This window comes from Rhinopithecus roxellana, chromosome 9 (assembly GCF_007565055.1).
Source record: "Rhinopithecus roxellana isolate Shanxi Qingling chromosome 9, ASM756505v1, whole genome shotgun sequence".
NCBI classification, from domain to species: domain Eukaryota; kingdom Metazoa; phylum Chordata; class Mammalia; order Primates; family Cercopithecidae; genus Rhinopithecus; species Rhinopithecus roxellana.
In genome coordinates this window covers 21,053,219-21,069,437 of record NC_044557.1, presented here as the reverse complement: position 1 = coordinate 21,069,437, position 16,219 = coordinate 21,053,219, and positions in this window count along the sequence as shown.

Below are 16,219 nucleotides of genomic sequence, written 5' to 3'. Positions count from 1 at the left end.
ACATTTCCACGTTTTTGTTCTATGTCTCTCCTCTGCTCCTTTTTCTTTGTCTCTTTCTCTCTTATCATTAATAATTAAATTTTTAAATAGCAGAAAATATTTTACTAATGAAACTCCATATAGTATCATCTCTTAAAAATGAGAGCATTGTCATAAATAACAACAGTACCATTTGTGAAATCTAAGAAAATTAATAATAATTAAAAATGTAATATATTTAAATATTTTCTTTTGAGTTAATGATGTTTCTTGTAAATTACATCCAAAATCTAATACTGGATCACACATTGCCTTTGCTTACTATGTATTTTTACTTTATTTTAATGGCAAATGTTCTCTCTGACTCTTTTTTTCTGTTTTTTGTTTGTTTGTTTTCACAGTAACAGTGTTCAAAGATTGAAGATCAATTGCTTTGTATAATTTTTACTTATAAAAATAAATTCACATTTGCCATATTGATTAATAGTTATAGTCACAAAAATATTTTTGGCAAGACTACTACTAAGTGATTCATTTTGCTTTTATTTACTTATGTGAGGAGGCAAATAATATGATACTATATAAATCCACTGATTGGGTGGCTGTGTTCCCACCCAAATCTCGCCTTGAATTTTAATAATACCCATATATTAAGGGCAAGCCTGGGTGGAGACAATTAAGTCATGGGGGTGGTTCTTTCTTATGCTGTTCTCGTGATAGTGAAGAAGTCTCATGAGATCTGATGGTTTTATAAAGGGGAGTTTCCCTGCACCTGCTCTCTCTCTTGCCTGCTACCATGTAAGACATGCTTTGCTTTTCCTCTGTCTTCCACCATGATTGTGAGGCATCCCCAGCCATGTGGAACTGTGAGTCCACTAAACTTCTTTCCTTTATAAATTACCCAGTCTCGGGTATGTCTTCATAAACAATATGAGAACAGACTAATATACTCACTAATGATGATTAATTTGATCTCTTGGTTAAAATGGTAATGAGTCAGTCTCTCCATTTCTCATTTCTCTCTTTGTAATGAAGAACTTATCTGGGAATGGGTGCAACTGACTTTTACCCCTGAAGGCTGATGTGGGTGCTCTCTTGCTGAAGGTCCTCCCTCCCAGCAGCAGTGACCAATGTTTGTTTCTTCCGATTTTTAAAGGTCATCTTTCTGTGTTTCACCTCTGTCTGCTTTGTGCACTCTCAGGAATCCATTTCTACCTATCTTCTCCCTATCCAGAGAATCCTTGGTCATTCTCTCTGTATTTACACAGGACGTGGTCCTCCCTCTTGCAGAATAAACACTCACTTTAATTTGAATTTCTTTGATAGAGACATTGAGCCTTTTTTTTTTTTTTTTTTTTTTTTTTTTTTTTTTTTTTGGTATTCTTGTCAGCATCTGAATGTCTTCTTTTGAGAAATGTGTGTTCCGGCCTTTTGCTCTTTTTAAAATAGGGTTATTTTCATGTTATGGAGTAGTTTGAGTTCTTTGTCTATTTTGGATATTAGCCTCTTAACTGATAAAGGTTTGCAAGTATTTTCTCCCAATTTGTAAGTTGCCTTTTTACTCTGTTGTTTCTGTTCCCTTGCAGAAACTTTTCAGTTTGATGCTATCTCATTTGTCTATTTTAACTTTCATTACCTGTGTTTTTGTGTTCTTGTCCAAAAAAATCACTACCCTGACCAATGTCATACATAGAGCTTTTTCTTCCTGCTTTATTACAGTAGTTTTACAGTTTCAGGTCTTATCCTAAAGTCTTTAACTCACTTTGAGCATGGTAACTTATAATCGATATTAATATATAGATTATAGTTACTAATAATGTACTGCATATTTCAAAATAGCTAAAAAGGGAGATTTAAAATGTAATTACCACGAAGAAATGATAAATATTTGAGGTGATGGAGATGTTAATTAGCCTGATTTCATTATTTAACATAGAACAAACAACATCTTGGAGAATATGCAATTAGTTTCACCTTCCTTTTATTTGAAAGATAGGTGCTTGTTCAGCTGACAGCACAATGAAAACCAATTGCTTCAAAGAACAAAACACTTGTAAAGGTAGGACCAAGAAAATGTACTTTTTAAAACAAGATTTCCCTTGTGCAGTCATGCTTTATAACACAGCAATTCATGTCTATGTTATTTTCTATTTTCCTGTAAAATTCATAAACAGAATTTCAAAACAAACTCAGAATTGTATGTTTCTAGAGATTTGCAGTACTTGAAAGAGTACACATGTATTGAAATATTGCATTGTGTTACATCAACATATACAATTATTACTTGTCAATTAAAAATAAAACTTTAAAACAGAGTAAACAAACACTTCCTCAAATTCACAGTCTTCTCCACCTCAGTCCTCTCTATTCTCTTCTCAAACAAACTCGAAAATGTTTTCTACAACTGCTGTTTTTCTGCACCTACTTTGGCCTACTCCCCAAGCCTCTGCAATCTGGTTTCTGCCCATATGATTTCCTTACGTAGCAGAGTTTCCTTGAGGGGAGAAGGAGCTCTGGGAGCACAACTGTCTTTTATCTGTTTTGGTTCTGAGGCAGGAGACTACTTGTTCTTGAGTCTTCACCATCTCATAGAAACCTTTTGTGCGTCTAAACCTCATTAATTAATCAGCGCTCTTCCATCAAATTTTTCTTAATTCTTAAGTTCTCAAGCTTCAATAATCAGCTAAAAAAATCATGTTTCTCATGGCACATGTGCTTATTTCATTCTTTGGGAAACTTGTGTTTTCACCTGATAGACTGAGGAGTTCATATAAGAAGAAGCTGGGGGTGGGAGGGATGATAGAAAGTGGTTTAAACACAGGCAAACTCCAGGTTTTCCTCTGAAAACCTTTAGAAATGTAAAATTCTGAGTTAGTTTTAGAATTCTGTTCATAGATTTTATAGGAAAAGGGAAAATAACATAGACATGAATTGCTATGTTATAATGTACAGCTGCACGAGGGGAATCTCGTTTTAAATAGTGAATTTTCTTTGTTCTAGCTTGACCTGTGTATTGTTCTATGAGGCACCTTTTTCCCATTGTGCTCAGCTGAACAAGCACCTATCTTTCAAACAGAAGGAAGATAAACCAAATTACACATTCTCCTACTGTTGTTTGTTCATGAGACATTTTTTTCTCCCATATTTGTACTGTTTGGCCTTCCCCCCAGCAACATCTTCTTATACGTTGGCAACTGCAGTTTTATTAATTAAAAATAAATAAACCAGTTGTGTTCAATCCATTGCCAACCAGCAGCTTTTCAGAGCCCCATTTTTCTCTTCATGCAAATATTCAAGCGCCTAAAATCATGATAGAATTGACCAATAAAACCAGAAACTCTTTGAGTAAAACTCCTTAATGTGGATTAAAAGCCCACAGCATTTGGCTGGATCGTAAACACTCTTGATTTATCTGCTAGACAGCGAGCTCCACTGAGCTCTTCAGCTGTGGAATGGGATCGACGTTGCTCTCAGCACCTCTGCTTTATTTTACAACCTGTTTCCTTCTGATAGCTGTTCATCGTGCTTCGTTGTGGGAATTTGTGTAACGCATTTCATTTACTTACCATGTTCTCAGTTCCCTGAGGACAGGCAGGGGAATGTGTCTTACTTGGAGTTGCGCCTTCTATGTCTGGAAAAGAGTGCAGAACAGAAAAAGCTGTCAGTGCCGTCATAACCCTTCGAGGTGGTGAATCTTAATGTGTGCACCTGACTTGGCTGAGGGCTGCCCTGATAGCTGGTGAGGTATTACTGCTGGTGGTCCATGTGGTGCTTCTGGAAGAAATCAGCATTGGAATCAGTGGACTGAGTGAAGAGGATCCCTGTCCCTGTGTGGGCAGGCATCATCCAATCCACGAGGGCCCAGGCCGAAGAGAAAGGTGGAAGAACGGTGAATTCGCGCTCTCCCCGTGAGCTGGGACACCCACCTTCGACTGCCCTGGGACGTGGGTTCTTCTTGTTGTCGGGCCTTCGGTCTGGACTGGAACTACACCACGGGCTTCCCCAGTTCTCAGGTTTGCAGGCAGCTTCCCATGAGACTTCTCATCCTCCGAAACCATGGGGGCCAACCCCTCATAGTAAATGTTCAAGGCTTCTGGTGCTAATAGGCACCGTGGACCAGCGACGGAGGCCGAAACCCTGATTTCCTTGCTGCTCTGGGACACCCACTTCAACCTCGTCTTCGAACTTTGGGAATGCTTTTGGGGACGACCGTTCTGAAGAACACACATTTTACAATTTCTCTGCGGAGAAAAGAACGCTGGCTTTTCAATCACTTGATTGAAATCCAGTATCTAACTGTTACTATTAGAAGTAAAATATTTGGCATATTTAACCCCTGCCTATATTAGTTTCTTCATCTGAAAAATGGATTTAATGCCACTTTTCTTGAGTTGTGGAAAAGATTAATAATGATGATGCATAGAAACCGCAAACCACAGCACCAGACACATCTTCAGTCATCAGCAAGTGGACTGCCACACCTCCACCTCAGGCGTGCCCCCGTCTCATGCCCTCTGTTAATCCCAAATTGAGATTCACATGCAAATCTCTCTCATTCCTATGTTGATGCTCTTTCCAGTTCTGCACGTAAATGAAACAGTTTTTAGACAAAATGAAAAATGAGGAAAAGTAGTACATTTTGATAATGACAAAGTGTACGATGACAAAGTGTATGATGACGACGTCTGTACACACCAGTGGGTGTGTCCATAGTGTGTGGTATGTGTGTTGTGTGTGTATATATAGTTTACCGAAAGAAAGGAAAACAGTTTTGGTTAGAGAAGAAATCAAAGCAGTTTCTCCATGGAACACAGTGTGGACTATATTTTGTAGCGATTTTTTTCGCCCCACCCTCCTCATGCCTCCGGTTTTCTAGTCGACCCTTTCCTGCCAGGGACAGACTCTGCCCCCTTTTGCCACCAGAAAACACTGCAGAGAACCCACCAGCTCCCAAATGCTAGGAGACAGTAACTACTGCCTAAACACATGCATGTTGAAGAATGCTATTTTGAGCATTTCTTCATACATAATTTTATTTTTGAAATACAGGTATAACATGAAGGATACACTTTTACAATCTGTCTTTTTTGTGTGTTTGTGGCAGAGTCTTGCTATGTCACCGAGGCTGGAGTGCAGTGGCGTGATATCGACTCACTGTAACCTCCATCTCCTGGGTTCAAGCGATTCTCCTGCCTCAGCCTCCTGAGTAGCTGGGACTACAGGTGCCCACCACCATGCCTAGCTACCAAATGTAGTTATTTAAAATGCATATTTTCTTGTTCCCTAAAACACTGGCTCATAAAGGAACATAGTAATGATACAGGAGTGGGGCAAGGAAGTGTTGAGAGGAGAAAGACAGGTCCCTGACCAGGGCTCCACCCCAAGCCTGTACCCACAAACCTAGGTGAGGACAGGCACTCCTGCCTTCGCACCCAAATGTTGCATTTTCAAAGACCACCCTGGCATGCGACACACCCATCTGGTGCCTATAATACCCCCGAGACCCTAACAGGCAGAGACACAAGCAGCTGGACATTGAGAGGACCACAATAGCGGAAGAACACACAAGCCGCTGGACATTGAGAGGAGGTGGAGAGAAGCAGGCTGGCAGAAGAGCACACAGCACACTGACAGGCACCGGTAGGCACTGGCAGGCACCAGCAGGCCATCGAGGGGCGGAAAGATGAAGGATTTGGCCAGGGTGGTCGGAGGGGAGCCCAGTCACCCAGCAGCCTGACTCCAGGGGAAAACCACCTTCCCACTCCATCTCCCCTCTGACTCTCCCATCTGCTGAGAGCTACTTCCACCCAACAAAATCTTGCACGAATTCTCCAAGCCCAGGTGTGATCCAATTCTTCTGATAAACCAAGGCAAGCAACCCGAGATACAGAAAGCCCTCTGTCCTTGCTATAAGGCAGGGGGTCTAATAGAGCTGACTAACACAAGCCGTCTACAGACAGCTAAACTAAGAGCACCCTGGAACCCACGCCGGCTGGAGCTTCAGGAGCTGTAAGTATTCACCCTTAGACGCTGCCGTGGGGTGGGAGCCCCACAGCCTGCCGGCCTGCACGCTCCTCTAGAGGCCTGAGCACTGGGGCACCAAAGAAGTGAGCCGCACCCCCACTGCATGCCCGTGAGGGGGACAAGGGAACGTTTCCCATTTCAGTAGGGTTAGTGACTCGTTTCCCATTTCAGCAGGGTTAGTGACTGTTTGACGATCCAACAACTGATTAACGAATGAATAAAAACATTTATTATTTGTTCATAGAACATTTTAATTCTGATTTTTATTAACTCTGTAATTATGCTTTTGCGATTCAATTTACACTTTTAGTAACCACATGAAGTATTTATTGCTAAATTGCGTTTATTGTTAAACACAGATTTTTCTCTATTTAAGCCTGGTTTTAGAAATTATTTCAGAGAGAATTGTTGAAACACTACAATGGGAAACTAGAGTAGTTTACCAATTGCGTTTCATTCTTCATTCTGTATTTATATATTTTCTAACTCATTGGTGTGCATTTGTCTCTAGGTGGTACTTCCTTCTGTCTGGAAACCTTGACCATCTTTATGTCATGATGGCTACATAAAAACACGGGATAACTGATACACAGCAAAGACTTTATGATCTGGAAGCTCCCAGGAATCTCGTGTCTCACATAATCCACTGGAAGATATGTGGACAAGCAGAGAGATCAGAATTGTCTTTGACTGACACCAAGAGCCAACTGCCCATCCCCGGCCAGACTGCAGTGGCCTCATGATGTCAACACAGGCTCAGTCCATCGCTTGTGGGGTTTGTTTTTCACCTCAGCAGTCAATCATTTGTGCAGTTGTGAATTTTGCACAGATGGTGGTGCTGACCCTGGATGGAAGAGGTGATATTTTCCAAATTTGTCTTGCTCATATGGTTTTGTGGTTGTATTGTATGTTTGCACTTCTCCTTAGGGAATGATCTATTCCCACCTTTGGAGGGCTTCCTCATATGTTCTGTGTTGTGTTTAGTTTTGTTTTTATAACATGATTCTTCTTTAGCATTGTGAAAGGCAAGAGAGAAGATTCTCAGTTGTTTTCATGGCTTTTTTCTCATCTGCAGAAAAGTCCACCATTGCCATCAGTGCCTGTAAGAGATTTGGGTAGTAGAAAGTCACAGCAATGGGCCAAAACTGATTGACCCGATAACTGCTATCTGCTTACAATTTAAAAAGAATTCATATTTTTTAAAACCTTCAAGATGTAACACAGTTTTAATTTGCAACTTACAAATAACCTTTTGGACGAATCACTAAATGAATGAGATAAAACTGGTTTTGAAAGCTTGAATATCCTCAGAGTTGGCCTCTCTCGAGGGATAAGACAGAAAACTGCAACACATCTACCATATTGTATACAATCAATATAGACTGTGTGACACTGGAGGAAAAAACATTAAGGAAAGTTCACTTTTTTAAAGAATACATCATTTAATGAAGAAGGTGATTTTATAAAAAGATAACTATAAAAAATCTGATGTCAAGAAAATTTGATAGAAAGAAAACAAGTTGATCAAGCAGAACTTCTGTTCTGGAGATGGGTTTGGGGAGTGGCTTTTGAAAATAACTCAAAAGACAGAAGCAGAGCTAGTTCTCTTTTGTAAAATCATTTTATTTCTCTTCTTTATATGGCAACAAAATCTAGTGTTGATTCCCATTCCTTGACTTGCTCATCAATCACAAGTCTGTAAAGTACAGATGTTATTACGCCTTGGTTTGCTAATTTGTACACACACACACACCTCTTAGCCTCCAAGAAGACACCTAAGATTAATGTGCTGCATTTCATGTGATGTGCTCTACACACTAAATACCAAACATACAACTAAATGGGTACTTCCATACATTAGATTCCTACCTAGAAAAAAAAAAAAAAAAAAAACAGAAACAAATGGTGCAGAAACAAAAAAACATAATTTCAGATTTAAAACCATATTTTATAATCTTCCAATGTGTCTGATAAAAAAATTCCCACTAAGTCCAAAAATGGATTGTTCCTTTAACGAAATACCACAAATGAAACATTCTTAATCAAGAAATTCTTGCAAGGCCTATCGCAGTAAAATAAAACATCTTATTACCCTATATTTTTGTTGTATTTTCTCTTCTACCACGGAGTTTTAGAAAGTGAGGGAACAATGTTACATCATGGGTGTAGGCAAGGCTGAGGGTCAACACTGAGGGTCACTTTCTGGGTTCAGCAGAGGGTGCTCCGGTGCTCACAGAGCTAAAGCCATGGACGAGAGGATGAAACTGCTGTGCTTGAGGAATGTAGTTCTCATGGAACGGGAAAGAATTGAACTGCGATCTAGCTAAACAGGGCAACGATTAAGTACCCGTCTTTAGTCTCCATCATTCATTTGGCTCATATTGATAGAAATGAAGCAAGTGCAGGGTAAGTTTTCTTGTTTGTTTTCATGAGAACGCCAGGGAGTTTGCCGTTGCTACTTAACAAGGGTGAGGGTTTCACTGCTGCAACTACTGTCATCTTCTATAAGACAGAATAAAAAAGAAAGCTGAATTAGAGTTAAGAGCAGCAGGTAAACCCCAATGCCTTGTGTCAAGTCATGGCTCTGCCAATTATTTGTTGTGTGGTTTAGGAAAAAATAATCCCACCGAGTCTCAGTTTTATTTTCTTCAACATGATGTATCTAAGCATTTAGGTTTTAGGTATTTGATGTACTTATACTTAATACAGTACCTAAATGTCAGCTGCAGTGGATCACATAGTTTGTATTTTGCTCTCTTCTCTCTATTCGTGCAATAGATATGACAAAGTACAGCCAATTTCCAGTGATTTTGCTGCGATTGTAAATTGTTGAGAATGGTTTGCCTCTAGTTGTCTTTTTGTAATTGGTTTAGCTTTTCACAGTTCCTTTCAATTCATGCTTCCATCATCCTAATATAGCAAATACTCAGTTCCACAGACATACTAGGGACTCCCATTTCAGATTTCATGAGAAATAGTTCACACACACACACACACACACACACACACACACGCACACACACAGGATCTCAATTTTGTTTTATAGATTGTTATGCTGCTGAAATAAATTATTCAAACTAAACCACTAAAATTATCCACTGACATTTCCTATACTCATGGCCTTCTATTCTTTCTCCTCTTCTTCCCCCTAAAATAAACAGAAGAATATTAGGTCACCGTCTTCACTCTTTGTTTCAGCATTCACAAGACACTGCAGAAAAGGCCTGACTTGGCAATAGATTGATTACACTCTCTTTGGTCTGCAGGGCAAAGGTGAGTCTATATTTTGAATTTGGGGATTGAGAGTATATATTTATCATATCAGTTATTATGAATTGTGAAAAGTCTGAGATTTTACTTTACTTGTAAGCTAACAGTTTAGACTACCATAGTTTCATGGACACTGGCAGAAGACATGAGAGTCCTGGGTCAGAGACAAGGACTGTATTACTCACAGCAGAGCAATGAACTTGACGTCTGCATTTCCCCCAACTTTCCTTGTTTCCCAAGTTACATGGGGAGGTGTGAAGGTCGACCCAAGTGTGAGTTGTGCTCCCAGTGGGTTTATCTCACAAATGAGCAACCCCAAGTTTAGGAAACTTCAATATTTTAAAGGTAGCTGCCCAAACTTTGCCTTAGAAAGGGACATTGTCTTCATTATCTTCATCAGAAAACAAATCTGCCCTCTGCCTGGAAGATGCTGTTGCTATTGTTGTATTTCAAGGATACTTACTATTTAAATACCCTTTTAAAAGATAGTCTGGAACATCTTTCACCTGCAGAAATGTGAGAGACATTTCCAAGGAGAATAGTATATGCATAGCTCTGCATGCATCAATTTTCAAGTGTGTGTACATCCTAGATACAATGTTGTGTTATGGTAAGAAGATCCAAGCTTTTTGCTGTCTGCAGGGATGAGAGATCTATTTAGTAGTTTAAATATGCTATCAATGCAATAAATGTAAGAGTAGTAAAGGAACACCCATGTTCATAATATTTAAGTATATAATTTGAGTATGTCAATCATAATTGAGTACATCAGCAATTTAGAAAAGACTTTTCACAGTACTATTGTTATACAGATGGGTAATCACTGTTACTTTTGCCTTATAGGTGAGAAAATTTCATATTTATATGATTAAATGATGCATAAATGTACACAAAGCAGCAGCAAAAAAACCCTACAAATATCCAGATTTGGTTTATTAATTCTTTCCTGCATTTTTACACTTAAAAATATTAATTGTGGAGCAGACTGTGGCAAGCTCGGTGCTCATTACCATGAGGTCCCCAAACCAGGTAGTAACATCAGTGTCTCCCAGGAATCTGTTAGAAATGCAGATTTTTGGCCTCTTATCATTGGCCTAGATAATAGAAATTTAGCAACTGTATACTTTCTATTGCCTGTCTTCAAGAAAGTTACAGTCTAATTAGGGAGGGAGTTTTTCAAGTGAACTGCCTATTGCCATACATTACATCAGTTCCACAACAAGGTTTGCTACTGGGTACAGGGGGAGAACATTGAAAACGCACTTGCCTGAGCCTTGACATGGCTGGAAGGAGAAAACATCAGAGGCTTCCTAAGAAGGTAAAGCTGGCCTGATCAGAAACAGGGGCAAAAACGGACAGGTCAAGGTCAGATCATGTGGGCTCTGCTACTGAATTTCATCTTTATCTATGGACAGTAAGTGGGTTGAAGAGTTTAAGCAGGAGAAAGACATAAACTGAATTTTTTTGGAGAAGTGGGGAAGATAGGTGGTGAGCTGATACATGGTAATGATGATGGGCATAGACGGAGATAGAATTGAGTGAAGAACTATGGAAGTTTATGACTTGACATGAATGGATTCTGGCAGCGAGGGAAAGGAAGGTGGAAGACGCATTTCTAGCTTCCCGATGGACATAACTGCATGGATGATGGTGCTGTTCAACTTGGTGCCATCTTGCTGCATTTTGGCCAGTACTATTTTGGAAATTTCGGGATTTCAACTTTAGTGTTTCTTTTGAATATCACGCACTTCCTCCTTGAGGCATCCTTCCAATAAACAAAAGGAATAGATGAAGAGTACAATTTTCTGAAAGATGCCAACCCCATAAGTTGGAAGTGTTTAAGAAAATATTTTGAGGCTGGGCATGATGGCTCATGCCTGTAATCCCAGCGGTTTGTGATGCTGAGGTGGGAAGATCACTTGAGCTCAAGAGTTTGAGACCAGCCAGGGCAGCAAGGTGAGACCCCGTCTCTACAAAACATTTTTGAAAATGTAGCCAGGCATTGTGGCATGACCTTGTGATCCCAGCTACTCAAGAAGCTGAGGTGGGAGGATTGCTTGATCCCAGGAGTTTAAGGCTGCAGTGAGCCATGTTCATGCCACCACGCTCCAGCCTGGGCAACAGAGCAAGACACTGTCTCAAAAAAAAAAAAAAAAAAAAAAAGATAAAAAAAAGAAATAAAAAGAAAAGAATATACTATAATTTCTTTTTTATCAACTCAATCTGGAAATAAACTTGAATGTGGAATTCATATTCATAATCAATTCATGAATATATACCTCATAATATTTAAAGACTAACAACCAAAAAACTATGGGCGAAATTACTGTTCAAACTTTTCACATTCAACCAACTACATATGTTTTCTTCTCACTTGATCTTGAACTAAAATTACCATGATTATAAAGTAATTTTAATAAGAATCTGTGGAAAAGAAAGCAAAATAATTTAAAAGTCATGAATAATTTCATGTAGTGATTAAATATGCTTCCCTTGAAAGAACATTCTTCACTATGAGAGTTAATGGAATGCCTTTCATTTCACAGAATTTGTTAAAATATCCTATGTGTGAAGAGCAACCCTGTTGTAATGAAGAAAAATAATTAAGAGCTGAAATTTTATTTTGAAACACTGAAAAGGACAAAGAGAAAATGAGTAATAAGAGAAATGCATGCTTGTATTACATTGAGTATGATTAAAGTACCACACTCACATCATTCGTAGTTCTACTAATTTTATTTGCGATTGAAGCAGCAAAATGGAAAACAAAACAAAATAAAACACAAACACACACACACCTCTGACTTTACAGCGTTCAATAAAAGGGAGGCAAGATCAACATTTATCTTTAACACAAGATCTGTGAAAGGGAAAATATTTATGCATTGAATTCTTGGAAGTGTTGAACTTGGCGTGTCTTATTTTTCTAGGTATCCCAAGCAAAAATATAAGGTTCACATAATTAAAACAAATTGCTAAAATTTATACATTTAAGTTGAGGGTAAAGGCAATGCTGTGCATTGTATTTCATTGAATAAATATTTTATGTTTTCAATTTGACAGATAAATTACTAACAATGTAAATTTGTGCAATGATTCCTTTTTTTACTCAGTTCAAATACATTAGGACATCCAGATTTTTTCCACGAGTATCTTAACCAGTATACTAGCAAATCTCTTCTATCAGATGATTAGCTAGCTATTAGGAGATCTCTAACAACAATTTATTTTTTTCTATTCATTTAAGCTGAGGTTAAAGGCAATGCTGTGCACTGTATTTCATTGAAGAAATATTTTATATTTTCAATTTGATGGATAAACTACTAACAATGTAAATCCGTGCGATGATTCCTTTTTTTTAATTCAGTTCAAATACCTTATGACAACCAGATTTTTTCCACGGCTATGTTAACTGGTATACTAGCAATTCTCTCCTATCAAATGATTAGCTAGCTATTAGGAAATCTCTAATAAAAATGTATTTTTTTCTAAAGAAAAAAAAGCTTAACTTTCTTATTTGCTGACTTCAGTTCCCATCATTCTTTTTCACTCTCATTAAATCTACGGCCACACTGTATGCTGAGTAAATTATCAAAGACAATTTATTGGTTTGAAAATTCTAAGATAGAAATTACAAAGTATGATTTGGTAAGTTTTCAAGCAAAAGTTTTATTTTGTTTTTTCTTTCTTTCTTTTTTTTTTTTTTTTTTTTTTGAGACAGAGTTTCACTCTGTCATCTGGGCTGAAGTGCGGTAGTGCGATCTCAGCTCACTGCCACCTCTGCCTCCTGGATCCAAGCAATTCTCATGCCTCAGCCTCCCTGGTAGCTGGGATTACAGACATGTGTCACCATGCCTGGCTAATTTTGCAGTTTTAGTAGAGATAGGGTTTCACCATATTTGCCAGGCTGGTCTCCAACTCCCGACCTCAAGTGATCTGCCTACCTCAGCCTCCTAAAGTGCTGGGATTTCAGGCATGAGCCACCACATCTGGCTCACTATCTTTTTCTTTTTCTTTTTTTTTTTTTTTTGAGTTCAGTAATGCATATTAAGAATTTCTTAATAATGAATTTCCCCTGTAAATGTAATTTTAAATGTTTAGCTATTACTTCTCAGTTTTCAGAATTTACATGAGAACTTCCTCAACAAGGAAAATTTGAAATTAAAAACAATATCATTTACATTAGCATTCCCAGAATAAAATATTTAGATATAAAACTAACAAAATACATAAAATACCTATATGAAAAAAACTCCAAAAAATCTGTTGAAAAAAATCAACTAAATGAATGGACTTCAGAATGAGTATAAAGCTGCAATAATCAGGACAGTGTGGTATCGGAGAAAGAACAAACAAATCAGTCAGTAGAACAGATTAGAGAGCCCAGAAAGAGACCCACATACACTCAACTGGTTTTTGACAAAGGAACAAAAGTAGTGCAATGGAAAGGGGATGGTCCATTCAAAAAAACAGTGCTGAAAAAACCGGACATTCATATGCAAAGAATGTGAATCTAGAGACAGAAGTTACACCCTTCCCAAAACATTAACTCAAAATGAATCACAACATTTGGGGCAGCAAATTTGTTCATGCAGCCCTTTCACTACCCATAACTTCTGCTGCAGTCCAGACCCTCACAGTCCCTTAAAGGATCCCCACACCCAGTCACCACCCCAAAAACTGGAATGCTTGAAATACTGATTTTTAATGAGGCAAAAATTTTCATTTAAAAAATGAGCACTGGCAGGTGCCTGAAAGAACTTTAGATTATAAAGCACTTAAAATATATACCTATATGTATATATATTAAAGCTTAAATGCACTAGTACCAAGAAACTTTAAGATACATTCAACAAGAACAAACTCAGGATAAGTTAAAAAAAAAAAAAAAAAAAAAAAAGTGCAGTGTTCAAATAAACTTGCCAAAGCACTTTTTACAAAATTTCTAATATTCTTAGAAGACATTTGAACATGAATGGCTTTATAGAGAAATTATCTTAAACACTAAAGAATTCCTTCTGATAGTAAAGCAAGTATTCCAATGTTTATACAAGTGTTATACTCTATTGATGTGATTTTATTTGTTTCTTTTAAAATATGATTACTTACATTAGTTCATGGCTAGCTTATTTGTTTTATGTTTACTAAGAAGATTTTCATTTTGGGGCCAGGTCCAGTAGCTCACACCTGTAATCTCAGCAATTTGGGAGGCTGAGGCGGGGGTATCACTTGAGGTGAGGAGTTCGAAACCAGCCTGACCAACATGGCGAAACCGTGTCTCTACTAAAAATACAAAAACTAGTTGGGCGTGGTGGCAGGTGCCTGTAATTCCAGCTACCTGGGAGAATCACTTGAATCTGGGAGGCAGAGGTTGTAGTAAGCTGAGATTGTGCCACTGTATTCCATGTACTCCAGCCTGGGTGACAGAATGGGACTGCCTGGAAAAAAAAAAAAAAAAAAAAAGAAGTACCCTGTGAGTATCTGAATGACATGATTCTTAACATCTAGGCACACTTATTCATGAGCGCTAGACTTACGTAGGAAGCCATTATGCATTTTACTCCGTGTAACTGTCACTGAGCAACTCCTAGTCTGATTGAAAGAGTATTAGGTAAAGCTCATTCGTTTATTCACACGGTTACTTAGTAAACACCAGTATGACATTTACTTTGTGCCAAGTGCTGTCCTAAGCACTTTGCAATCTCAATTTATTTAAGAAGATTAAAGAAGTATAAGTATACACATTTAAAATATCAGCCCACTAACAATTAGGTGCATCTACCCTAGGAAAGACATTTATCAGTGGCTTTCAGTTCCTGGTAATCTGTAATAATTTCACGTAGCCATCTGTAAATTACTGGTTTAAATCTGCTGCACATCCAGATTGCTGCGTAGTTGGTCTTCCTCCCTGCCATCTATTATAATTACAGCTGACACAGCCACGAGACACAACCTCCTTCGCATATGTTGTGCATCCAATTGCCGTGCTCAGTAGTAATCCAAACATATCATTAGCAACTCAACGGCACAGCTCAAAGCTCAACAAACAAAACAGCACCGTTGATTCCCCAATATAAGAAAATTTGATGTTGCAAGAATATTTGTTATGATTCCTCAAATTATAAGTTATTTTAGGGACATAATATTATTTCTACCAAATGGTAAGGCGAAAAGGGCGAAAGTTAGTTTTAGATCATCCACATTCATAGAATAAAAGAGTTAAACTATAGCCAATTATATTTTATGAGATCCTACACATCTTTATTCTTATATTCTTGACTGTATGAAAGCAGTTTGGGAGTAATATACGAATCATTCCTTTAGATTATCTTCTCCTTAGTTTTTTAGGTATGGATTTTTTCCCTGAGGTTTATATGCACAGAAAACCATCATCAAACCTATGTATGTATCTTTCACTAGTTTAAAAATGAAGAGCTGTGGTTTGTGGATTCACCACCTTAAATTTTCATTAAAAAAAAAAAAAAAAAAAAAGAATGCTTTTTTTTCATTGCCAAAAGACTCTCGATGAATGTGATGGAGAATGATGCTAAGCATTTTATTATCAATTTGCATGTTTACTCGGCTTAAGTAAACTTACTTATCGTGAAAGTCTGTTTTCCTAACAGATTGCCAGAATCCTGTTTTCTACTTGTCTTGAAAATTTACAGTTCCTATGAAAAGCTTTCAAGTAACATAGGAGAAATTAATGATCATTTCCTGTCTTTAACTGCTACTGGATTCCAAAACCAAGTTATTATTTATCACAATGCTAGCAATGACAAGCACTCAACAGATACTTTTAATTAATGAATAGATAAAAGTGTCAAAAACGGTATATACAGAGCAATAGCTATGACATAGTTGCTTTTTATGTTATTAATTATCGTCTCAAATCTGTGCAAATTATAACTTCAGAGCAATTATCTTCCTTGCCTAAGGTCGCAAG